Source organism: Ambystoma mexicanum, chromosome 2q (assembly GCF_040938575.1).
Source record: "Ambystoma mexicanum isolate Mex_15411 chromosome 2q, UKY_AmexF1_1, whole genome shotgun sequence".
In the NCBI taxonomy this organism is placed as follows: Eukaryota; Metazoa; Chordata; class Amphibia; order Caudata; family Ambystomatidae; genus Ambystoma; species Ambystoma mexicanum.
In genome coordinates, this window is record NC_090924.1 from 562,425,807 (window position 1) to 562,452,336 (window position 26,530).

Consider the following 26,530-nt stretch of genomic DNA (forward strand, 5'->3'; position numbering starts at 1 on the left):
GTCGAGGGGCTCCCTTTAGAGGCGTTTGGTCTCATTTACAAAAAGTTTAGCGCTGCGCAAAGTCACTTTGCAGTAAAAAAGTACACTTTGTTTCACGCTGAATGGTATTAGCTGATTTACAAGTCCGAATTTGTGCTGGCCCTTCTCACTTTACGTGGTGCAGAAGCATTTTGCGTGACACAAAGCGTACAATGCGGGATCAGCCAGCACAAAGAACTACATAGGGGGATGAACATGCAAAATCCCCGTTCAAGCACGAAAATGAGGAAGAATACGGGTGTGGATAGAAAGGTACCATGCAGAAAACGAACACGCCCCATCAAGCGCTAAGTAAACCATATTTACAGAAGCAATCACGCTATCTACCTGACTCCAAAAGCAAACAAACTTTTTGCTACCCTTCACCCGTCGCCAAGCACAAAGCACAATGAAAGCCCACGCATAAAAAGCACTCAGCAACCCTAATAAGAATATGATTGCCACAATGCTGGATCCTGCATTGCTAGCACTGATATTACCTGGAAGGAGAAGGAGGAGGATAGGAGGGCAAGAATCTTCCATCCATGAACAACAATATTTGGAGGTGTATTTAAGATACTGCTTCCCTCCCTATGTCATCCTAGACCTGGTCAGGGATTGGGAGAAGGACCTGGTGAGGTACCCATGTGCTCACAGGCTGCGACACCTCTGGTCAAAGTGCTATCAGCCCTAACCTTCCTGGCCATTGGATCATTCCAGCATACCACAGCCATCATCAGTGACATATTACAGCACATCCAATCAAGGTGCCTCCACCAAATATTGCGCTGCATCCTAGCACATGTGCATAGGCACAGTGGCATGCCACGTACTCTGCAAGCAAGGCAGTGAGAGTGCCTGGAAATCTATGCATTTGCACACTTTCCCTGGGTCTTGGGAGCCATCAATTGCACACATATAGCACTGCAACCCCGTGAGAGATGGAGCAGATCTATCGCAACAGGAGCCATTGTCTCCTCCATCAATCACCTCAATGTGTACATAACATGTAAAGGCCAGGGACACATGATGCATGTCAATGCCAATTTTGCATGACAAGTACCACTTGTGCCATTCACCCACCGTAGCTTCAGGAACATTTGGGCACACCTGGCTTGTGGGTGAGTATCAACTATCAAGTGCACACACAAGCAGTCACATAACACACAGAAACACAACAAATCACAATACATGCAAAGAATTACCATACACTGCTTTGCAGGGGACAGTACCTACATGATCTCACCATTCCTGTTGACATCAATCTGGAATCCAGTCACCCCAGCTGAGGTGTGCTACAATGCAGCACACATAACCACAAGGGGCATAGTGGAGTGTACATTCAGAGTATTTAAGTCAAGCTTCCATTCCCTTGACCACTCAGGTGGCGTATTGTTATATGCACCCCCTATAGTGTGCAAACTCATTCTGGCATGTTGTGTCCTGCATCTTATTGCCACACGTTGTGACATAGCAGTAGAGATGCAGGAGGGCTTCTGCCCTCATCCACAGGTACCACCCACTCCTTGGAATGGAATGTTCACCTGGATGTGGGAGGCTGTAGTTGACTCCACTGAGCATGGCCGCATGTCCAGCCCCCTAGCTTGAAAATGTGGCAAGTACCGAAAGCAGTTGACTCACTGAACTTGAGAGCACAATGGCCCTGACATGAGGACAACAATGAATAATACAGCCCACCCTCAATGAGGACAAAAAAAATATATAGTCTACCTTGGGTGGGGGTAACAAAAAAGATAAAAAATATAGAGCACCTAGGATTGGGTTAAAAGAAAACAATAAAAATATAGCACATCTTGGATGGCGGTAAAAAACTAAAATAATATAATACAACCTGGAAGTGCGTGGGGGGGGTTAAACATAAGTATTATAAACATCCATGCTCACTCCACAGACACCAGGGTACATGAAGAAGGGGTGGTGGTGGTGGTAAGAGGATAAGGGTGTCTAGGGTGTCAAAAGCTTGAAACTGCAAGTCTGTCCAATGGCATGTATCTTGAAAGCCATTGGCATTGCTGAACCCTCAGATGCAGTATAGCACCCAGGGGTGACCATATTTTCAAAATGGCCCGGTCTTTCTTGGGATTTACTCTGAGCGCCAACCTAGGTTTGAGCCCTTTGTTGGTGTCAACAATTCTTTATACTGTAATGTGTGCAGTTACAACAATGTCAACCACAAACATAGTGCAAGCATAGTGCAACTAATGAAAGTGCCCATGGATGCAATACTATAGTACTCATGCAGGGGTGAGGGACTGTTATCAACTGTACTGCAAAATGTGATAGCATGTGTTTTGAGGTAAGCATACATATCATGCACACATGGCACTCAGCTGATGTGGCTGAATAGGTGTCCATGGCTCAACACCATCCACATCCGGACTGCTTTTGAGGCCACTCGAGACCTCTTCAAATGGAGTCAGCTCGTGAGCACGTAGTTATCCACCTCCAGTAGCCTGGGCAGAGGCCACATTACAGCCGAGCTTCTCCTTGGTCCGCCGCATGAGGTTCACCATTCTCTTGTTGACCACTTCTGAAGTGCGCCTCTGCACCCCACAGGCATTTATCAACTCTGTGAACTACTGCCTCATCCTCCAACACTGGGTAACATGAAGGGTACTGCCAGCCCCAGGATACAGGTCGACCTGGTATTCATCAACACCGTTAGGGAGAATTCTCATTTCTGTGCTAATTCCTTTCAACCTTAGAGACCCCCAGCTCTTTTGCTGGACTTTAGGACTTTTTATTTTTTAACTCTGGAGTGAGTGAGACCTTTTCTCACTCTCTCATGTGTTTTGACCAGATTTGGATGATGTTGTCGGGGGGAAATTCCGCCGGGGTCGGCCGGGCCGTCCGTAGACCTCCGGGCAGGGAGGCCCCAACTCCTCCCGTATATCCCAAAAGAGATAGTGTATGAGACACACGCAAGAAGCAAGGTGACTCTGCTGTTTATTAGACAAAACGGCAGGGATGGGTCAAGGATCGTACGCGTCCGTCCTGACACACACACACTCGTGGGGCTCGCAGGCCCTTTTTACCTTAGTATGACGCGCTACTTGCGTCATCTTACAAAGTTTAGCAAAAAACCTTTTTCCACTCTGGATTGGTTACTCGAGTGGTAGGGTTAGTATAGCATACATATAGAGAACGGTATTAGTGGTTGAGGGTTAGTCAGGTGATATACTTGGGCTGTCCCTTCAATTTGATACATGAAAATTGTTACATGAAGACCTCTGAGGATTGGTCAATGTTAATGGCGTCAATGATAAGAGCCCCATGTTCTGATTGGTCCACTCGCGAGCCTCCCAGTCTGGGACTATCGCTGTTCCCAGCTCGCGGTGCACCTGTCATTTGCAACAATGTTTTTCCTATGGGTAGTTGTAAACAATGTGAGGATTTATTCATATGTTGGGAGGTCGACTACTCCCACTGCTGCAGATGTCCAATAAGTCTTTTAATTGTATCTGCCTGTGTCTTGAAACGTGGGATTCAGGCGTCTCCTTTCTCCTGGGCTTGGCATCCTGTCAGGTTTGGCTTTGTCACGTGAGGTGAGACCGTGTTTGAGGCCGAATTCAGCACAATTAATATTGTTTTTCCCACTGTGTGCCTGGTTTATCTTGCAGATGCGACCTTGGCGTTGGCTTGCAGCGTGCGAGATTGCAACATCGTGCCCTTGGCGGTGTGCTTTCGCCGGGCTCATTCTGCAGGATCAGCAACCGGGCTCTCGCTCATTCAATGTTCATGGAAACTTTTGCTTGCGGCCTACTTGGGCCTGGTGCATAGGTGGAACCGTTTGATGCAGAGCTCTTTAGGTTACTGTATCATATTGCTCTATCCTCAGTATCGTGTCTCCGTTATATTCTTTATTATGGTACATGGTTCTTAGAAGAAGTGTGAGCAAGCCTTTTTAGATAAGTTCATTATGCGTCTTGCGTTTCTGCATTTTGAGAGCCTATGTGGAAAATAATAAAGATGCACGTCCGTGGGTATGTCTGTCGCCTATGTCATAGCACTGAGTATGTTCTTCGTGTGGATTGGTGTGGGAGTGTCCAGTGTGCATGTGTGCACAGGTGTGCTGACCGTTGGGTAGGTCGTCATGGCATCTCTAACGACGTGTAGGTTTAGTCGAGTTGATCCATGCCGTAGGTGTCGGCATGGGCAGGGCGGGCTGCTGGGCAGGTAGGTGGGCACATCCGTATGTTCCTGTACCAGGGTATTTGGTCGTCTGGTAGATAGGCAAACTCCTCTCGTGGCGGGTGCCTAGGCCGTGATCCTCTAGGCCAAGCGCGAGAGGAGAAGGGCGGGAGCTTGTTCTTCCATTCTCCCAATTCAGTCCCCCCTCTGGTCGACTTGTCGACCACAAACATATCCTTTTCTTTATCTCCTCTTACTGTCCATATTTTAGTTATTCCTCCCAAATGTCCATAGTGGTTAACATGGTCTTCAAATGACCAATACATATATTCACAGGTTCCTCCAGGAGTGCAGTATATCCATTTCCCTATGTAGCTCCTTGGGTTTCTTGGGTTTTCGAGCTTCACAGATGGTGGGCCCAGGTGGTTGGTGATGATCTGGTTGCGCAACTTCTCTCTCTCTTTTATGATTGTGCCTGTGTGTTGGCCGTCATCTGTTGGCATCAAGAGGTGCATACCAACCATTTCGATCATCTCGTCTGTGGTGCGTGCCTTCCGGGCCTTCCAAAATCTTATTATGATCAGTGTAGCTCCAGCCAAAATAGTACATCCAACTATAATTTTCAGTCCATCTGACAGCCAAGATGGCATCCATGACCATAATATTGAAAACCAGCTCTCATCCTTTTTCACACCTTTACTTTCATCCGTCATTTTTGAGCGCATCTGGGCCAATTGTAAAACTGCTTCTGTCAGTGTACCATTGTCAGCATCGTTGGCAGGGATGAATCTGCTGCATGATTGTCCTATTTTAGCGCAAACTCCTCCTTCCATTGCTGTGAGGAGGTCCAGTACATATCTGTTCTGAAGTGCTACCATCCTCACAGCTCGCAGTTCCTCTTTTATTGCGTTGAATCCATTTACCGTAGAATTAATAGTCATCATTAGTTCCCATCGAGTTATCTGGAGCCATTTTGCGTTTGCGTAAGCCTGTAGTCCTGGATGTATTATTGAGGAGAAGAACATTGCTGCTCTGCTGAATAGTCTGTGCTCTGGTGGAATTGAAGTGAGTGATGTTTCCGACCTTCCCCATAAGTAGTTTCCTGTCAGAGGTTCTCCTTGTCTTTTCTTTCTATTCAGGACAGTATTATTGCCGTCGGTTTTGCTCTCTGGCTCCTTCTGAGGTTGTACACATCTCTTCTTCCTTTTGTTCCCTTCATCCATTTTGGGGAAGTTCGCCATATTGACATGTTTCGGGGTACCACTAGTGATGGTACATTAACGTGCACTATTGTGCATATACCATTCCACAGAGGGGGCTGTGTGTGGTATGCTTTTTCTCCACAGGCCCAGTAATGGTCCATTACTACTGCTGTTCCTGCTCCCCCCTCAGGTAGCTCCATCACGCTTTCACAGTTGGTGTTGTATCCTACGTCCACCTCGCCTTTATGTTGGTAGCATACCTTAGGCGCAGTTAGCGGAAGTATTGTTATTGGGTCTTCATCCTTCTCCATCCACGTGAGCATGGGTACGTACTTGACCCAAGTCATCCAACATCTGTGGTTGTGTCCATCAATAGTTGAAATATTTTCTCTTGTTACCATGTTGCTACCAACCACTCCTATGTCCCATTTGTTGTTCATGTACACCTTCCCTGTTATTATCCCAGTGGTCTTTCCCAACATCCGTTCTTACCAGGAACTTCAGTGGCATACCAATCACATGGTAGGTACTGTAGTGTTACTTTCTTTGTTTCTCCTTTTTCAGGACGACTTGTTATGTATCTGAATCCTTCAGCATGTAAACTGCTCTTGTGGTAACTCAAATAAGTCTTGAGGAAGTTGTTTTCATATGGATATGTATCTCGTGTTTTCCACACCAATTGCACCACTGTCCCTTGAAATCTTCCTTTCGTCTGGAACAGTGCCAGGTATATTATACATCGTGCTATTTTTTCATCTATCTCCGTGGCAACAAATGTTCGAGAAGCGCTCATGGCGTATGGTATTAATGAGCAAACGTAGCAGCTGTCTTCTGTTGTCTGCTTACCTATGTGGGTCATGTGTTGGTACCATATGTTGTTTGAGATGTGTGCTGAATCTTGTATGTAATCATCAATACCTTTATTATCTGAGTATGTGCTGCGTTTAACTCTATTTTCCTTGTGTGGGATTTTACTAGTACCACCTGAAGTAACACCTGTTGCAGCTGGGGGTGGGGGTGTATTAGGTTTGGGTACAGCAATAATATTGATAGCATAGCTGTACTGCCATACAGAGGCAGCCAAAAATCCGGTGGTCATTAAAATCCCCATCAATTTTATTACAAATGCTAATTTCACCGGCATTTTGCTCTTACCTTGCTGCAGTCCGGCAGCGTATTCTTGCGACGTTACAGTTGCCCGCCTGAAAATTCTTAATATGCTCGTTATTAAGGTTAGTTATTGTTATTAAGCTCTCCCTATCAAGTAGTCATTCAGTGCCCAGGCGAAGAGCTGTTCCCACGCCAATCTAAGCGATCTATCTTTTAGGGCAGGCAAATATGGTTGGAGGTGGGGCATTGAATGTTCTATGGCCAAGAGGAATGCTGTGTAGTAGACACGTACCCTCCTTCTTTTCAGGTACGTTGGCCTTTTTATTTCATATACAAATTGGTGTGACAATTCTTCCAGGTAATTATCGTCTGAGGATACCATCTACTCCTGGGCAGTGAATTGGTTAGTTATCTACTTTCTTAATAGTACAATAATACGCTGTACCTGCATGTGCGAGAGAAAAGAAAGAGAACATTCAGGTGTTTACATGTGTATATGTGCAAGACAATGTCCTTCAGTTCAGTTATTACTACAATAGGTAGGGGGTCAATGGGCCGACGGTTTGGGCTCAACTGGCGGAAGTCTCTTTACTCTTTAATCGTGTAACCATGGGGTGGGCGATATGGGGATCACCCCTTTCTTTTCTAGTAGTTGTCTCTGGGGAATCTGAGGGGTGGCAGGGTATGGGGACACTTAGGCCGTTAGTTGTAGTAGAAGTCTCTTCCTCCGTTGGTGACGCTGTTGTTGTTCTTCCAGTGGCCCTGTCGGTGGCGCTGGGGCGGGTCTGGAGTTTGTAGATCTTTACGTCGTGTAGGTGGTTCCAAGCACGTTTGTCCTGTAGCTTTACTGCTCTCGTTGATACCTCCTCTACCAGATGGGGGTCAGTGAAGTGTGGGCTGTTCCACTTTCTGTTGAAATTGCGAAGTAGTACGTGGTCACCTTCAGCAACTTTGCACAGTCTTTCCTTTTCCAATTCTTTATCCGCGGCTTTTTGTTGATCGCTGTTAGACCCGCCCAGTGTGCGCTCGAGCTGTTGAGACACAAACACTACACTAGTAATCAAAGAAGATACATATTGGTACATTTCATCACCAAGGACGTTTGCAGTACTCTCGTGATCGGTAAATGCTCTTGATGTTGGCGTTAGGGGAAGGAGCATTTGACGTCCGGTAACCACCTCGTGAGGGGTGAGGTGGTGGTCGGAACCTGGTCTATTCCTTAGTTCAAATAGGGCTAGTGGAAGGCAATACAACCAACTCTTCTTTGTTGTTTTTCTGTATTTTTGCAATTGCCTCCTTTAATAGGCCATTCAGGCGTTCACATATACTGTTGGCCTGTGGGTGGTATGCACATGCAAATTTATGCTTGATGTTCAGTAAGGATGTGATGTGCTGGAACATTTCGTTTGCGAAATGTGGGCCATTATCTGACCGCAGTACCTCGCACACTCCCCACCTGGGGAAGACCTCCCTCACTAGGAATTTAGCTGCTCTAAATGCATCTGGGTGTGAACAGGGCCCTGCTTCAATCCACCTCGAGAATGGGCATACTACTACAATCATATACCTATTTCCTTGACATACGTTGATCATATCAACATAGTCAATATGGAGATGTCGGAAGGGTCCCTCTGGCCGGGGTATAGTACCTCTTATCACCTTCAGAGTGTGACCGGCCGTAAAACTGTTGACATGTGAGACAATTGCTGATAAAATTTGACACATGAGAATTTAACTCAGGGCAGAACCAGTCTTCCCTAATTCGTGCTGCAATTACTTCCTTGCCTGTGTGGGCTGGGTGGTGTAGTTGGCTCAGGGCGGTGTTCAATAGTGCCAGTGGTATTACAATCTTTCCAGTGTCACCCTGGCACCATAGTGCGTCAGTTGGTGACATTGTGCATCCTCTTTTTACCCATAATTCTTTTTTCTGCCATTGGTGCAGCCGCTTGTAGCTCCATTATCTGTGTGGCTGGGAGGTGGGTGTACCCTTCTCTTATCAACATCTCCTTAGCCATTCCCCTCCCTCTCCCTCTCTCTGACTCTGGGGGGTTCCATATCTCACCAAAATATGCAGCATACTTCGCATGTGCGTCTGCTGCTGCATTCCCTTTTGAAATGTAGTCTTCACCATTGGTGTGTGCGGTGCATTTGACCAAAGCTAATTCTTGGGGGTCATTTATTGCTTCAATTAGTTCAGCCAATAGGAGGGCATGTTGCACTGGAGTGCCATCAGCTCTTCTAAACCCTCTTCTTCTCCATTTCGACAGCCCTGAGTGGACAGTGGACGTAACATATGCGCTGTTGGAATATATGGTCACTCGTTTGTCAAAGCTTTCCTTCAACGCCAAGATCAGTGCAATTAGTTCTGCTGCTTGAGCGGAATAATGCTGTGGTAGTTGTACACATTTCATTGCCACACACACCGGTACCTCTATCATTTTTACCACTGCTGCCCCAGTCCTCCTTATACCATCCCTTTGATCGATAGTTGATGACCCATCAATGAACAGGAGCTCACCTCCCTCTAGTGCGTTCTCTTCAATCTTTTTAGTACATGAGTACATTTCAGTGATTTGCGTACAATCGTGTGCATAATCTCCTTCCACAAGTACTTCTGCTAGGAACCTTGCAGGGTTGACCGTGCTACATCTAACAATTGATAGTTCAGCTCTGGATAGGATGATCTCATAACCTGATGCCCTTTGCGTGGTTAGGGTGGACTTAGGTTTATTCAAAATTGCAAATAGTGCATGTTCCACAAACAGTGTAGTCGGGCACCCCATGGTGATTGCTGATGCTTTCTCTACCGCAAAAGCAGCTGCGGCGAGACCTTGTTCGCAAGGGAAATGACCTAACATCACAGGGTCTAAGTGGCCTCTGTAAAATGCTACTGGTTTGTAGCCCATGCTTGTTTTTTGAGCCAACACTGCTTTCATTACTGCTGAGTCGCAATGTGAAAATATAAAGAATTGTCGCTCATAGTCTGGGGTTGCCAGTACCGGAGCAGTTGATATCGCATCTTTCAGTTCATCAAAAGCCTCTTTCATTTCCATTGTCCACCCCAACTTTTTCTCCCCTTTATTGGCTTCCTTTAATGCCTCAAGCAGGGGTCCTATGTATGAGCTATAATCAAATACCCATGCTCTACAGTAGTTGCACAGACCCAGGAACTGCTGCAGTTCCCTCACTGTTTGTGGTACTGGCGTTTTTGAAATGGCCTGTGCTCTTTGTGGTGCAATCTTTCTTCCATGTTGGGATATGAGCTGACCAATGTAAAGTACCTGTTCTTGACAGTACTGTAACTTTTCCATGTCTACCTTGTAACCTTTTTCAGCCAGTATTGTCAGCATCTTTAATGAGTCCTCTCTGCATGTTCTTTCGTTTGTACTGCAAATTATTATGTCGTCGACATACTGCAACACTGTGCTTTCCACTTCAATGTTACCCAAATCCATCCGTATTACTCTGTTGAATATTGAGGGTGATTTGCAGTACCCTTGTGGCAATCTGGTGTGTTTCCACTTTGTGTTTCTGTAAGTAAAGCTTGTCAAATCTTGTGAGTCTGGGTGCAATGGTATTGAGAAAAAAGCATTTTTAAGGTCGATCACTGTAAATCGTGATGCTCCTGCTGGAATGCCACACAATATTGTGGCCGGGTTTGCGGCTATAGGGTATTCTGCTTCTACTATGTTGTTCAAGGGCCTGAGATCCTGTATGAAGCGCCAAGACCCCCCTCTAGCCTTGCGCACTGGGTATACAGCCGTGTTACATGGTGATTCTGAGGGGACCAATATGCCATTATTTATAAGGGCCGTTATGGTTTCATATATGCCCTCATCTGCCTCTTTTGATAGTGGGTACTGTTTCACTCTGGGGAGTATTGCACTTTTCTTCAATTTTATCCTTACTCCCCCTATACTTTTTATGCACCCCACGTCATAGGGGCTGGTAGTCCATAATGATGTGGGTACTTTTGTCATATCCTCCTCAAAGAAGGGAACTGGGGTGGATGTGGGTGCCTCAAGTGCCATTGCAATTTTCTGTGCCACTTGTTTGTACGCCACTTTTAGCCATATTTCCACACTCATCATGAACACCATTTCACCTTCCTCCTTTTCTTCTGAGAACAGCTCCTCATCTGACACCTGGGTGAGTCTACATCCTTCTGCTAGTGCTATCACTGCCCTCCATGCTCTTCCTTCTCTGTCTTGGGCATGTACCGCAATGTAATCAGCTGTTGCTATAATGCTCTCAATGTCCACTGGAACCACCTTTCCTTCTGGTTCATTGACTGGTGTTTCTGGTCTGAACAAATAGGCGGCTGGTCTCCTCCAGATCTTTCCCTCTATCCCTGGCATCCATGCAAATGCCATGTCTGTCCCGTACTGGAATAGTTCACCATCTACTGGCTCAGCCCTAATCGCTGTCTGTCCGCAGTAGGCTTGCATAATCTGTCGTGCTGTGAGCATGTTCATTCCTGGAGTAGAGCAAATTATGCCGTCCTCCGTAAAGGAGATCGTCATATTCAACCTGTTCATGATGTCTCTCCCCAGTATATTTATTGGTGAGGCACTATAATATAAGAGTGGGACTGACATGCCATAATCTCCTATAGATAAGGGAATATTATCAGTAAAGGGAACCAATCCTCTAGCCCCAGAGAATCCTTGGGTGTTCATGGCTTCGCCCGACATCTTAAATTTACCTTCCCTTATGCAAGATCGGGTCGCCCTGGTGTCAACAAGGAATGATAATTTTTTGTCACCTATCGTTACCTCTATGCGTGGTTCCTCCACACTATTAGGTGTTACTGACAGGATGGGACACACCAAGGCCGTCTGTGGGCTGTCCTATTGAGGATACAACGATTGACCATTTCCTGTGTAAGGGTTGTGTCCCAGGACCGTCACCCTACCCAGTTGTGTTTGTTGTGCTTGGGGTTGTTGTGTTATCGCTACCTGTTGTTGTGGCAGTGAATATGTCTGTGGCTGTTGCTGTGTTATTAGTTGTTGCTGTTCATTTCCCTGTTGCAACGTCTGCTGTTGCTGCATGCCCTGCTGTTCCTGTGTGGGCCTTGGTTGTCCCTGTTCGCTCCATAATGGTGTTCCTGGTCTTACTCTACACGTGTGTGACATGTGCCCTATTAATCCACAACTCCAACACACTGGTGGTTCCCTACTCTGCCATGGAAAGCTTCCTGTGTTGTCCTGGTATACTGGTTGTCCGGTGGGGTAGGAATATCTAAGTCCTCCCACCTGCTGTTGTGTGTTATATCCGTATCCTCTCCCTCTCATAATTCCTCCTCTTCCCCTGTTGTAATTATAATACCCAGCTCCTGGCATTGAGTATCCTCCTCCCATGTTGGTCATGTATGGTTGGAGTGGCGGCACCTGTTGTGGTATAGTCTGTGAAGGTGGTATTTGGGAGGGATCTTGTGCAGCCACTACTTGTGTGGGGCTTTGGGTCATTGTTGTAGGTGTAGTTATTAGTCCCCCTTCCATTGTGTATTTAGTAAGTTTTTTCTGTACTAGTTTAGCCTCTTCCGTTTTCCTGTCCTCTTCCTTTTGTTTCATTTTTCCTTGCCATGTCCTGCAATGATGCACTATTGTCAGTTGTATTTCTGGCCATGCTTTTGCTTCCATTCCCACTACTTTCTTCAGTTGTTTCTGAACTCCTTCTGGGAGCCCTTGTACTAGTATATGATAAAATATTGCTGGTGTTTTGTCCCATTGTTCTCTAGTTTCCATGCACCACTTCTCTTGGATTTCCTGGATATAATCAACAGGATCTTCGTTCTCACGCATCTTGCGTGAGGTAATTGCTCCTATGTCTGATGTGTCTGGGTACTGTACCCTCAGTGCCTGCCATAGTGCATGTCTGCAGTTTGCGAATGGAGCCCCATTGTGCGATGTGTTTGCTATTGTTACCCCAGGGAATCCCGCTCTCTTCCAAATGTCATCCGCTGCATCCCCTAATATCGATATTAGAAGGCCCTTTACATCTCCCACTGCCAGTTTCTGTCCTGCGGTGTGTTTTTCCATTTCATATATCCATTTACCCGCACCTCCACTTAATGATGGGAGCCTGCATTTTATATTTTCTTTGTCTGTATGCTTCCAAGGGACATACTGTGGTCTAACCCCTCCCCTCTCCAGAAGTGGCATTAAGTTGTGTCTCGTTTTATCCCTTGGGTTCCATAAAATCGAGTCCTCACACCCCTCCTCTTCTTCCCTCTCTCCTACATCGTCAATTTCATCTGTATTTCCCCTACTCATAACTCTTTCTTCTCCATCTTTTCCCCTTCTTCCATCATTTCCTGTATTTAATGTGGGCGTGTGTATTCGTCCTTCCTGCCTGCGTCTAGGGAGGTCTCTAAGCCGACCTGCATAGGGTGTCAATTCGTTTGTGAAGGGCGCAAGTTTGATTGTACGTAATGAGCGTGAGGTGGTTGAGCATGTGGGGTGGGATGGGAGAGGGTGTGATGCTGACGGTGTGGCTTCATGTGTCTGTCTTACCGCTATCCCTTGCTCGTCCTCCTCACTTCTCTCCAATTCATCCTTTCTCCTACAGATCCATGGTGAGTCTGTATTGGTCCGGGTGGTGTATTGTTTATCTAGACTTTCCCTTTCACTGTTTCTTTCTTCCTTCTCCATTCCTTCTTCTTCCTCACTTTATCTAGACTTTCCCTTTCACTGTTTCTTTCTTCCTTCTCCATTCCTTCTTCTTCCTCACTACAAAAGTCATTCACAAACGGCAGCCCCCACTCTGTCTTTTTCCCCTTGATTGTTACTGTTTTTAAGTCTATTAGGTCCGGTTCTCCCTTTTCTCCTTTACCAACCGTTCCCCTTTGTGCTGATTTTGTTGCTACTTCTGCGTCTCTATACACATATCCCCTTACTTCACTCTCCCTCCTCCTATGTTCTCTTTCCCCTTCATTCCTCTCCTCCATCTCTCTACCAATTTCCTCCCTTTTCCTTTTTAATTCCTCCATTACTTCGCTACTCATCTTTTCCAATATCCTTTCATCCTCTTTCTTCCTTTCCCATCTCACCCTCTCCCTTTCTAATATACTCTCTATCACCCTCCCTTCTTCGTATTTCTTAGTCGTTTCTGATAGTAATCTCTTCTTCCACATTGCCATTTCTTTTTTTTCTCTTCTTCTTCCCTTTTCCTCTCTCGTAGCACTGCTCTTGATACCCTTTCTGCTGCTGCTTTTACCCTTTCAGCTTCTCTCCTTTGCTCCTCAGTTCGTTCCTTTATTTTTTCCAATTCGTTCTTACCTTCTTTCCTTCCCCTCGCTCTCTCTCTTTCCTCCCTCTCGAGCTGTTTGATCAGTTCATTCTGTTCATCCCTTAACTCTGCTAGTCGTTCCTCCAAAATCTCTTCCTTTTGTCGTAACAGCTCTTCCCCTCTCATTCCACTCTCCCTGGTATTATCCTCGTCTATTTTCCTTACTACCTCCTTCTCTTCTCCTGTTAATGAACCTCGTAATTTTAATAGCATCTGCGCAGCTACCCACTCATCATGTCCTATTTCCACAGTTTGCTCTTCTCCAGTCCTCCCCTCCCCTGCTGGCATCTTCCTATGAGCCACATATGGTGGCGGGCTGTATGCTGGGTTCGAGTACCCCTCAGCCGCCCTTAACTGTCCCCTTTCTATTTCTCCTAATTCTCTTAAAGGGTACAACCCCCCTCCCTCTGTTTTCACTACCTTTGCTAGGGGTATATCGTTGCTCTGTTCCTTTTTTATTTCATTTTCTTTTGAGTTATTATTCTTTTCTCCTCCCTCTTGTCCGTTCCCCGTGTTCTTTGGGTCTTCACTCTCCTTTTCCCCATTCTCTCCTTCCTCCTTAATCTCTTTTTCTTCCGGTATTTCCCCCACAGTGAACATTCCATTTGGTCCTGGTCGGGTCCCTTGGAACATCCTCCATAAGTTAAACACCTCCACGTGGTTTGTCAACTTCTTCCCTTTGTATGTATTATGCAGATGGTTTAATAGTGAATGTTGGGTATATGGATCGAAGCTACCATTAGGCGGCCATGGTGTTATCATTTTGTTGTCCGTCCCCTGTGTCCATTCTATGCTATACTTGATCAGTTTCTCCCTATGGGGTGACAGTGTGGTACATATGTGTTGTAGTGGGGTAGTGAGGGTGTTCCCCCACCCTCCCGATCCTGTCCCGTGTGACATAGTAGCGCTCCACTTGTTATCCTTCCCCTACTTGGTAGCTATTATCTTGCTAACACTTACAATGCACAGCCTTATACCTTTACCTGGCCCCGTAAATTTGGGGACTTGCGATAGTCTGCTAAGGAAAATTATTAAAATATAGTATTTACACTTGTATATTCTCTTCTTTCTTTCTTCCTTTACACAACACCCTTACGGCCCCCTGCGGCCGAGGCGCACGTAGCCCCCTGCGGCTGCGTACCCCTTGTGACGTTCTTATACAGTCGCCTATTTTCATTTGCTCCTCCTCCTTCTTCTACACTCGCCGTGGCCGCCGTTCTCCGTGCGCAGCCACGTTCCCCGTTTTGCCTTTCCCCGATCAAATCATTACCTTTTATCTCCGTTTCCACTCCCTTACCACAGTTCTCTTCCCCACCACTCTCAGAAAGAAAGATGCCTTGTGCTCGGGATATCCTATGAAAGTCCTACTGGTGACGTCACCGATCTCTTCGAGCTACTGGTAAGTTCTTCATATATTCTTTAAGTCCAAAATACACTTGTAATCTACCCCCGTTAACCTCACAGCTGTCTTCCTGTCACTCCTGGAACAAGGTAATCAATAATATAATCGGACTGCGCACGCTGCGTCGCCTCGCGTGTGATACGCCCCTCGACAGGAGGGCTTAACCAGCCAATTATCTTCCGTATTGGGCAACTAACTAGCTACCGCCTACAGGGAAACGTCATCTACCTATCGAGTTTCTTGCTCGAACAATAGGGATCCTCATCTACTCATTGATCAATAAATGCCAAATCGTAGGAAACCACACACACACCCTTACACGTAGTCGCGACCTAGGCCAATCAGTGTCTACGAGCGGCCGCACGTGATGTTTTCGTGCTCCACCCCCCTCTCTCGCGCAACGTAGCCGACTGCTCTCGCACTCGTTCGGCTACCATTCATTTCATTGCCAACACTAAATTGTCAAACCTTCGCCGCGCACCTGTGCAACACCTCCCACCTCCCGCTTTTAATTCCTCCCCCCTCCCTCACAATTTCACGTTGCTTGTTGTGCGTGGCATGCTCACCAAGTTCTCTTGATGCGGGGCCGCTGGACTGCGTGCACCCCTCCAAGCGGCTCGCCACCTCCCCTCGTCTGGACCACGTCTGGACACTCGGCAACCGCTGGCGGGATACTTCTCAACCGGCTCCCGAAGGCCAATATCCAGATTGCGCTGTCCGGTCTTCTCGCAGTTCCGCGATGGTCCTGTAGTCCTCAGAAGGGGGCAATGGCAGAGGGGGCCGCGCCGCCGGGCCTCCTCGCAACGGGAGTACCTGGAAAAAATAAAAATAAAAAAGCAGATCTTAAACAGATCTCAGCAGTGCCTCCAACTTGTCGGGGGGAAATTCCGCCGGGGTCGGCCGGGCCGTCCGTAGACCTCCGGGCAGGGAGGCCCCAACTCCTCCCGTATATCCCAAAAGAGATAGAGTATGAGACACATGCCAGAAGCAAGGTGACTCTGCTGTTTATTAGACAAAATGGCAGGGATGGGTCAAGGATCGTACGCGTCCGTCCTGACACACACACACTCGTGGGGCTCGCAGGCCCTTTTTACCTTAGTATGACGCGCTACTTGCGTCATCTTACAAAGTTTAGCAAAAAACCTATTTCCACTCTGGATTGGTTACTCGAGTGGTAGGGTTAGTATAGCATACATATAGAGAACGGTATTAGTGGTTGAGGGTTAGTCAGGTGATATACTTGGGCTGTCCCTTCAATTTGATACATGAAAATTGTTACATGAAGACCTCTGAGGATTGGTCAATGTTAATGGCGTCAATGATAAGAGCCCCATGTTCTGATTCGTCCACTCGCGAGCCTCCCAGTCTGGGACTATCGCTGTTCCCAGCTCGCGGTGCACCTGTCATTTGCAACAATGTTTTTACTATGGGTAGGTGTAAACAATGTGAGGATTTATTCATATGTTGGGAGGTCGACTACTCCCACTGCTGCAGATGTCCAATGAGTCTTTTAATTGTATCTGCCTGTGTCTTGAAACGTGGGATTCAGGCGTCTCCTTCCTCCTGGGCTTGGCATCCTGTCAGGTTTGGCTTTGTCACGTGAGGTGAGACCGTGTTTGAGGCCGAATTCAGCACAATTAATATTGTTTTTCCCACTGTGTGCCTGGTTTATCTTGCAGGTGCGACCTTGGCGTTGGCTTGCAGCGTGCGAGATTGCAACATCGTGCCCTTGGCGGTGTGCTTTCGCCGGGCTCATTCTGCAGGATCAGCAACCGGGCTCTCGCTCATTCAATGTTCATGGAAACTTTTGCTTGCGGCCTACTTGGGCCTGGTGCATAGGTGGAACCGTTTGATGCAGAGCTCTTTAGGTTACTGTATCATATTGCTCTATCCTCAGTATCGTGTCTCCGTTATATTCTTTATTATGGTATATGGTTCTTAGAAGAAGCGTGAGCAAGCCTTTTTAGATAAGTTCATTATGCGTCTTGCGTTTCTGCATTTTGAGAGCCTATGTGGAAAATAATAAAGATGCACGTCCGTGGGTATGTCTGTCGCCTATGTCATAGCACTGAGTATGTTCTTCGTGTGGATTGGTGTGGGAGTGTCCGGTGTGCATGTGTGCACAGGTGTGCTGACCGTTGGCTAGGTCGTCATGGCATCTCTAACGACGTGTAGGTTTAGTCGAGTTGATCCATGCCGCAGGTGTCGGCATGGGCAGGGCGGGCTGCTGGGCAGGTAGGTGGGCACATCCGTATGTTCCTGTACCAGGGTATTTGGTCGTCTGGTAGATAGGCAAACTCCTCTCGTGGCGGGTGCCTAGGCCGTGATCCTCTAGGCCAAGCGCGAGAGGGGAAGGGCGGGAGCTTGTTCTTCCATTCTCCCACTTCAATGTGTTTCCTCTGTTTTTGGAGTCTGACAAGCTCCATAGGCATCTACGTTTTGTATGGTGACACCCAGGACCTACAGTGCAGTGTCACAGAGAAATCCTTTAGATTTCTCATAAGGTTTAAATACCCTTCCTTGTGTGAACTACTGTTCCAAAGAATAGTAAGGTGAAATTGGCATTACTTAGCACACATCGGCCCTCATTACGACCCTGGCGGAGTGGGATACCGCCAGCGGTAATCGCGGCGGACCCGTCCGCCGTACTACGAGTTCCCTTAGCGCCATGGAGGTTTTCTCCGCCTGGTTTTACCGGGCGGAGAAAACCATGGCGCTAAGGGACCTCGTTGTTAATTACGCCGCCGTACTTTACGGCGGCGTAATTAACTCCTTCCCCACTCCCATTATACCCTATGGGGCAAGAATGGGAATGGGGAAGGGTAAAATGGGGATTGGGGATTTACCGCTCCGCCAAGGTCGGCATGGGGTGGTAAATCCGCCAACCCCCATGGCGCTATCGGCGGCTTTCCGCCATGCTCCGCGGTGCATTTTGCACCGCGAAATCCGCCAGGGTCGTAATGAGGGCCATCATCTTTTGTGGCGTGCTGGGGGTTGCATAGTAGCCCCTTACCCTGCCTACTCATGTTAAAACATTTTTTGTTACCCTCACTACTTCAAATGGCGGGTGGAGTGGTTTTAATTGTCCTACCATTGTACTTTTCTACAGCAGGCTGAACCCTCAGATGCAGTATAGCACCCAGGGGTGACCATTTTTTCAAAATGGCCCGGTCTTTCTTGGGGTTTACTCTGTGCGCCAACCTAGGTTTGAGCCCTTTGTTAATTTTGTCTTTGGCGGGCTTCAGTCCTGAAACACGCCTCCAGCACCAGTGTGTCTGCAAGGGCAGGAAGTGAGGGAGGTTCCCAAAACTCCCCTATCCTTTGTCTTTAGGAATGCCTGAATGGAACCAGTCCTGATTGTCTGGCTGGCCACCCTGCTGTGTGCTAGACAGCCTAGGTTGTGCATGAATGGGAGAAATCTGTTAAAAAGGGAAGGGTTTTGGAACTAGAGGTAAAGTCGACCAATGGGAAGAACACCCAGCGAATAAACTGTGAATGAAGCTTGCTGCATCCTCCCGGACCATTGAATTGCCCGGTGAAGCCCTGTTGCTCTGCTGAAACTCCTTTTTCTGATCGACAAGAGATGCTCCGGAAGGGCTGACTTCTTCCCTTGGGTTAGTGGGACCAAATAACCCTGAGACGAACTCCACTGGACCATCTTCCCTGACTGGATGTGCTTCTTTGCTGCTGCAGGAACCAAGTGCCAGTGCCAAGGGTCGAGAAATCCATAAGTGAGTGCAACATCTGCAATCCGGCCAGAAACTCCCAGAGTCTCCTAAGGACCCTCTAGAAGCAGGACGACCAGAGCTCGAGTCCCCTTAGACTCAAGCGGTGAAGGAAGCCCAACCGGTATACAAGACATGCGGTAATGCTGTTTACAGCACACTGTCACCGCAAAGTGCCGCTGTTCCAGAAAGAGCCCATAGCTGCTGAAGACCTCCAAATTGCTGCCGTAGGAATCCCCCAGATGTCCTCCCTCTTGTCCCCATGACTGAGGCTCAAGAACACAGGATCTGCATTGTTGCAACAGGACAAACTCCAGCTGGACCACTCTTCTTCAAACCAGAGGTACTGTTCAGACTTGGGGTACTTACCTCAGTGTCTTTAGCTTTGCTATTCTCAGTTGATACTTGCAGTAGCTGCTTTTGATAGAGTTGATTTCAACTCTGCTTTCCACAATTGTATCAACTTGTGACCCTTCAAGCGATTTTCTACAAAACTCTCTAACTTTGTGCAAGACCTTTAATAACTACACAGTGCCTCACAGTGCCTCAGCTCCATAGACTGTGCTCTAATTGACTTTGGCTGTCATGGCTCTCTGCAGACTCTATAAGTCCATTGACTTCGACTTTGAAATTTCCTGTCCGTCTGAGGTGATAACTTGTGTTTAGCCTGTTATTGCTGGGAAATGTTTTGTGTAGAATTCATTGGAAGATTTAAGTATACTCACATACCCTGAGAACCTGTTTAACCCCTTTCCTTCCTTTAACCTTTCCTTTCGGCAACCTCAGAACTGCAAAGTGTACCAGTGATATATAAATGCCATTACTGTCCTGAATGAAGTCACCTCCGTGTGTAGGAAGTGTGTAAAAAGCATCTATAGAGAGTATCTACTAAACATATGCTGATTTTGGAAAAGTATTTTAAAGTATATTTGATTGTTACATATCTTGCCCTTTTTAAAAAATGCTTATTTAAAAATTGATGTTAAATACATAACTGAAACATTGAGTATAAGTGCTACTTGTCTACTTGTATTTGCGAATTCCATTGCTACAGCTCCACAGCTCACATTGACCGCTCTTGAAGATAGGCCTCGCTGCTCAGACACACTACCAACTTGTGTAGTACAGCCCTATACCAAAAGGTGGGTTATCTAATACCAAATAGACATGTGTTGTATAGTTTCACATTTTGTTACTACATCAATTCTTGCCTAACAGATGCCATCAGTTAAGATTGTTAGGTCCTCATCTGAAAAGTGCCTCTTCCTTGGTGGCCCATTCTCCTTCACCTGTGACCTCCTCATGGGGTGCTAACTGTTCAAGCTCTAGAGGCTGGTCCCTCTTTGCCCTAGTGGCCTTTTTGGTGCATTGGCACCTGTCGGCTCACCACCACATTGAGCAGGTTGACCCTTCTTCTGCCCTCTTCCCTGTCCTCATCCTCTATGCGTAGCCCTCCCACTCAAGGTGCAAGCAGACTTCATGGCAAGGTTCCGGCAAAAATATGCACAAAATGTGTGTGGTACCCTCTAAGTATCACCGCCTCTGCAAACACCATGAAATCTGTGTGATATACCGTATTTATCGCCACCTCAATATCCACGTAGTGCTACTTCTGTACAAAGAATAGAACATTATTTACAGGTTTATGTGTATATACATGCTGCATGCTTGCAGCGTGGAATTTATGCACATAGGGACCTTCCTCTGATGTTCACACTGCTGCCACGTGCATGAACAGCAGACACCTGTTCCTTCATGTTACTCCTGCCTTGTGCCATACCTTGCCTCCTCCAGCCATATTTTGCCTCCAAACCTCAACATCTCCTGCTGCCTGGTAGTGTGTAGTTTAGTTCAGTTTATTTATTTATACCGCGCGCCGAACCCTGAGATAACTGGGCGCCGGAGACTTAGAGCAGGTACAGCAAAAACATAGACGTACTAAGATGCTATGCTCTGAGGGCATTGTTCTGAAGCACTTGTGGTTTTTTCAGATTACGCTCTGTGGTGCCAAGGAAGAGAGTATTGCAGTGTTTGATTTCTGAGAGCACAAGCGCTCGGGCTAGAGTGATGCAGCTGGCAGGTGAGAGGAAGGCTTTCCAAGCATTAATGAGCTTGTTGGTGTACGCCGTGGAGGAGGCAGTGGCGTTAACTTGTTTTTTGAGCGAGAGAGTGGAATCCAAGTAAACCCCTAGGGTTTTGATTTCTTTGGCCACTATGATTAGGTTACCATCTATGTTGAAAGAGGCATAACAGGGGTCTATTTTGATTAGCCGAGGTTGGGAGCCGATGAGAAGGAGCTCAGTTTTCTCGTTGTTAAGGCAAAAGCCATGTTCTACCATCCAGTCTTGGATTTCCAGGTAGAGGTTGTTAATCCAGTGGAGTCCTCTACATAGCATCCTGATAGGGAGATGAGAACCTGGGTATCGTCAGCATAATTAGTGTATGTGACACCCAGGTTGTCCAGGTGGTCGAACAATAGCTTAGCGAAGATATTGTATAAGGTTGGCGAGACGCACGAACCCTGTGGTGTGTGGATGACTAGCACTGCCTTGGAGTGCCTGGCATTGCCCACTAGCCTGTTCTCCTGTGGCTTTCCTGTCAGGATCTGTGACCCCCCATCTTCCATATTAGGACTTCCACACCTCAGAAACCCCACCACAGATCCACAGCATGTATCGTCAGGGCCCAGATTTACCCCACTAGCATCAGGTGCACCATTTCTGGAACATCGACCAGCAACCCCAAGACGGGGCTGAGGGCTGTCAAGTTTTCCTCTGAAGAAGATGGCATTCTGTTTGAGCAGGTGCCAGCCCATTATGATGCTCACTTCGATCCACAGAAGCAGCTTGAGACATTTGGGAGTCAGAGATCTAGGAGGACATCATGTCTGCCATCAACGCGGAGGGGGTGGCAGTCTGTACAGTAGACCACGCTAAGAAATTCTGGGTCGACCTTAGGATCTGGAGCCAGGTGAAGGCAGCCATCTAGGCAGGTACTTCTGTGGAGGTGCATTCTGAAGGCTGTCAATGGGTGTCACCCATTAACCTCCCGGACCTGAAGAGGATAAACCCAGCCATCCAGGTGCAGGTCCTTGATCTGACCCATGGATCCAAGTTGCCGGTGAGTACTCAGAGGCTGATCTTTTCCACAGAGTTTGCGTGTCCTGCATGGGTATGGATGAATTGAGGAATTCAGCTCGTTTCATGGCCTGCATGTTGCAAAATTCTTAACATGCATGAAGCCTCATGCCGATGCTGGGAGTGTGTGATGGCACACATCTGTGAAATGGACAGGTGTAGGGATGAGCTCCATTAGCTTTTGGTGACAAAGTATACTTGTGTGCATGTAATGTCGAATGCTGTCAGCAAGGCCTCAGACAGGAACAATTGCCAGATTAAGATGTTTCGGGCATGTGAGGTACATTCTTAACACACCTCCTCTATGGGTTGCTCAATTGTGTATGATGATTGCATCACCCCACTATTCAGCTGAGAATGACACATGTATATGGATGTGTGGTAATGGCAATTTAGCACGTTTGACTATCTGGAATGGCATTGTGACCTGTCAGGCCACTGATTGAGGGGCCATACATGGTATGTCATCATGACATTTGCTGGAGTTGGGAGCATCTACATTGCTGCTTGTTCCTCAGCAACTGGTGCATTTATATGTTGCATGCTTTCATGTTGGGCTGTTAGAGGTATTGTCATGTTTTGCTTTCAACAACATTCCATTTGGCATAGATGGAGAAGTGTACATTTTCTTTTCCAGTCTCCCTCCAAGATGGCACCCATTGTGCCGTGTAACGCTACATACAATGCACTGATTGCTGACAACTTCCGGTCTCCTGCTAATGAAGATACCTGAAGAATACAAATGCTGATGTTACCAGGGCAATTCCGCGTTGCTACTCTTGTATCAAGACTATAGACTTTCCGCAGTACTTTCATTGATCTCCTGATTTTCAACAATCCTGCTTGCACTTTCCCACATTAGCGTGCATAGTCTACGGTACGTTCCCCAGAAAACCTGTGTTCCAATATGAAACAGTACTGCGGGTAGTATAGCCATCATTGATCCTTCTTTCTTCTGTTTCCTACTGTAGCAGAGATTACCTGCACCTTTGTCTTGACCTTAAAATCAATTTCCAAGGCTACCTTTTACGAGAACTGACTGCAAGAATAATCAGGTGCTGTTCAGCTCGAGACCAGATCCTACAACAGGACAGGACTTGAAGCACCGAACACCTCTCAAACCTACACAGCAAATATCAGGGTTTTCTTCCCTAGAGGGTTTGCCTGGGACTCCTGTTTCCTATTGATAGGTATCTTTAAGGAAGAAGGGGGTTACAGGGAGATACCTTACTGGCTTCTTCTTTCTGCTGCATCTGACAATGTTAGTCATATCAAGGTTGAATGTGTTAATAGTTCTAATTAATGACAGGTGCATGTTGCCAGTTGTGGGTGAATGGAGATGTGTCTACGGTGCTATGGACACATCTGGACAGGTGCCCTTTCCATGGCTCTGCCTGCAAGATACAATTGGGTCACTGTTTCCTTGGTATTTTGATGTGAAATTAGTTGTTGCCAAGTGTATGTGGCCACACATCAATGTGCTATGTTCACATGTGCATGTCTCATTATTGTGACTTGGCATTTACTTTCACTTGTGAGACTGGATTCATTCTGATTTCAGATCATCTGCCTGTGTGTGTGTGTGAGGCAGTTGCTTGTTGGCCTATGCTGAAAGCATCTTACTAATACTATTGAGGAGATTGCACATCTGTGTTCTATGTTCCCTTTTCAACAGTTGCTGCATCTGAAGAAGAGGGTACAAGCTGTGCTTTGGAGCTGCAAACCATAGGCAAGGACTCCAGACACAGGCGCCGACCCCAGGCACGCCCAGTTTTTTCCACCTCGACTGAGCGTGATGTGCCTGAGAGAGCATCCCATGCACCTGGCAATGCTGCTGAGGGGGAGTCCCAGGATTCCATCACTGTGGTGGAAACCACTGTAGAAGTGGGACAGGGTGGTGGCGACTCTGCCACACAGGGGCCCAAGTTATTGAGACCTCTTTGGAGGTATCTCAGTTGATGGAGGAGGAGTTCAATTGATGGCCTGCCCTCGTGTCAGGTGCCAGTATCAAGGAGGATGTGCAGTGTGCACACCTGGCCCTGGCACAGGACATTGTGTAGTCCACCGTGGAGGGATCAGCACAACCTCCTGTACCAGGGCCATCTGCTTCTGCACTATCCATGTTTACTGATGCCTCCACCCAGATAAAGGCCACAATTGTGTCCGATTCAGCATCTGGGATAGGTGGCTTGAGACTGCAGGCATCTATGCATGATGCTGTGCAAGCATCTCATGAGATGCCTGTAGAACATCACAGGCAGTTGGGCCGCCTCTTGTCCCAACTTGCAGCAGCACTATTTTCGACTGGTCTCACTGGACAGGCCACTGCAATGGCTCACTCTTTCTCCTCTTCATATGTGCCCCAGTCATTCTCAACGGAGGCCTCCATGCCAGCTACCACCATGACCTCCTGTGCCCCTGTCCCACCATTGGCCAGTCAGGATTTGCCTGTGTACTTGGTGGAGGAGGCAAGGAGTCCCACATATGGTGCAAGTGAGGTAGGAGGCACAATGGCACCTGGAGGCACTGTTGTCGGCCTGCATGCAGTTTGTGAGGCAGCAGGAGGAAGCGAGGCAGCGTGCACATGAAGCTGCAATAGGCAGGGTCGAAGTTGAGGAGAGTTTGGGCAAGTCACACACTGCCATCCAGGAGGATTCATGATGTAGGGCAACAGAGATTGGGTGTGGTATAATGGAAGCCCAGCAAGCCCTACTGGAAAAATGGAGGCATGCCTGCAGGAGGCGGAAGTGGAAGGTGCTTCAGCCTTGGCTGAGGCATTGTCAGAGATAGGAATAGAATAGCCCACGTACTTCTGTATATAGTTCAGTAGTTTTAGGTTTCCTTTTGTTATGCTTTTTTTCAATTACTTTTTGTTTGCATTCTTGTACATAGTTTTGCATCAATATAGATTAACTTTGCTATTCAACACCACTGTTTGCCGACTCTTTGTTCATGTGCAGGTTTTGCTTGTACCTGATCTGCTCTGCAACTAGGTATGTCCTATGGCTGTCATGTGAGTTTAGGTTACACTCTGTATGTCCTGTTGTTACTCGCCTATTTCCTGGGGGACATGTGTGCATAATTCATGTGAGTGTGATGTTTAGCTTGATGCTTTTATGGCCAATTTAAATAAGAGGACAGCGGTAAATGCAGGGAGATTATATGTTTGGAGTGCCACATGTTTGATGTCTTTGTTATTCACATCTGTTGCTTGGCTACTACCAAGATTTGCAATACCGGAATGTTTGTAATTATTGTACATGGTGTGTGTCAGTTTGTTTAACATGTATGCTGTGGTTGGCATGCCCCTTCCTTTGTACATGTGTTCATGGGTGTTGGGTCATTTTGGGGGCTGTTTGAGGTAGGCATGGTGGCATTACTTAGATTTACTTGCCCATATGGCCATGTGGACATAAGTCTCACAGGCAGCGAAGGGAGCATCGCAAGTCTGGAGGTGGCAAGGGATGGTTGCCTGATGTCATTTATGGTACAGGGGCATTGCATGTTTGCTGTCAGTGTATCAGTGTTGGTTGAATATGTTTTGGATTGTGTGTCTAATGGTGGTGATGTGGGTAGACATTTGGAGATGAGAGGTATGTTTCATGATGGTGTTTTGGGTCTCTCATTGAGGATGGATACTCATTTGTTTAGGTATCTAGCCAGATGTTCCACAGAGCAGGGATGTCTGTGGTATCAGTTGGCAGCTCATTCCCCTCTGCCCATTCACTTCTCTCAGATTTCTGTTTCTTGAACATTGTTCTCCTTTATGCTACCACAACAGTGTGGGTTTTCCATGTGGATGTGCTCACACTTCATAAACAGGTATTGCTTATTGGCAATGGGGATGAGGAGAAGGGATGCAGTCTCACGCTGATTGACTGGGCTACACACTTCACATGTGGACTATGTCATCTGAGCATCAAGGGACAAAAGTGTAGCTGCTGTGACAATTTGGTTGGCTACTGTTGTGCAGCTGAGTGTGATCTATGGGGAAGCCATGGACGAGCTGACTGTCTTGGATTCACCAGCACTACATCCAAGTGATCATGTTGAAGGAGGATGTCTGCCAGGTGTAGTTCATGGAAGACACCAGCCATAGGAGATGAGGAAGGTAAGTGCTTGACAGTGAACTGGGCCATGGTGAATAGCTAGCAAATGTTGTTGGTGGTAAAATTATTGGAAGTCTGCCACCACCATCATACTGAACAGGGTTTGCAAGCCTGCTCGTCACCTTTGGTGGGACAGTGAAAGGGTGTGGGTATCCATTACTGTTGGGTATGTGATTGTACCATTTTCCCAACAGATCATGGGTGTGTTCCAGCATACTGTTTTGTCTTTTCAGCTGGCAACAAGATTAGTACATCTGTGGGAGTCTGTGTGTGTCTAGATGTACAAGATGTACAAGAGGTAAGGGGCTTGACGACATCCAGTGAGCTTATGTCAGGCAATTGTTGTAGCCAAATAACATGAGAGTGTAGGTGGTCTACTTAGGTG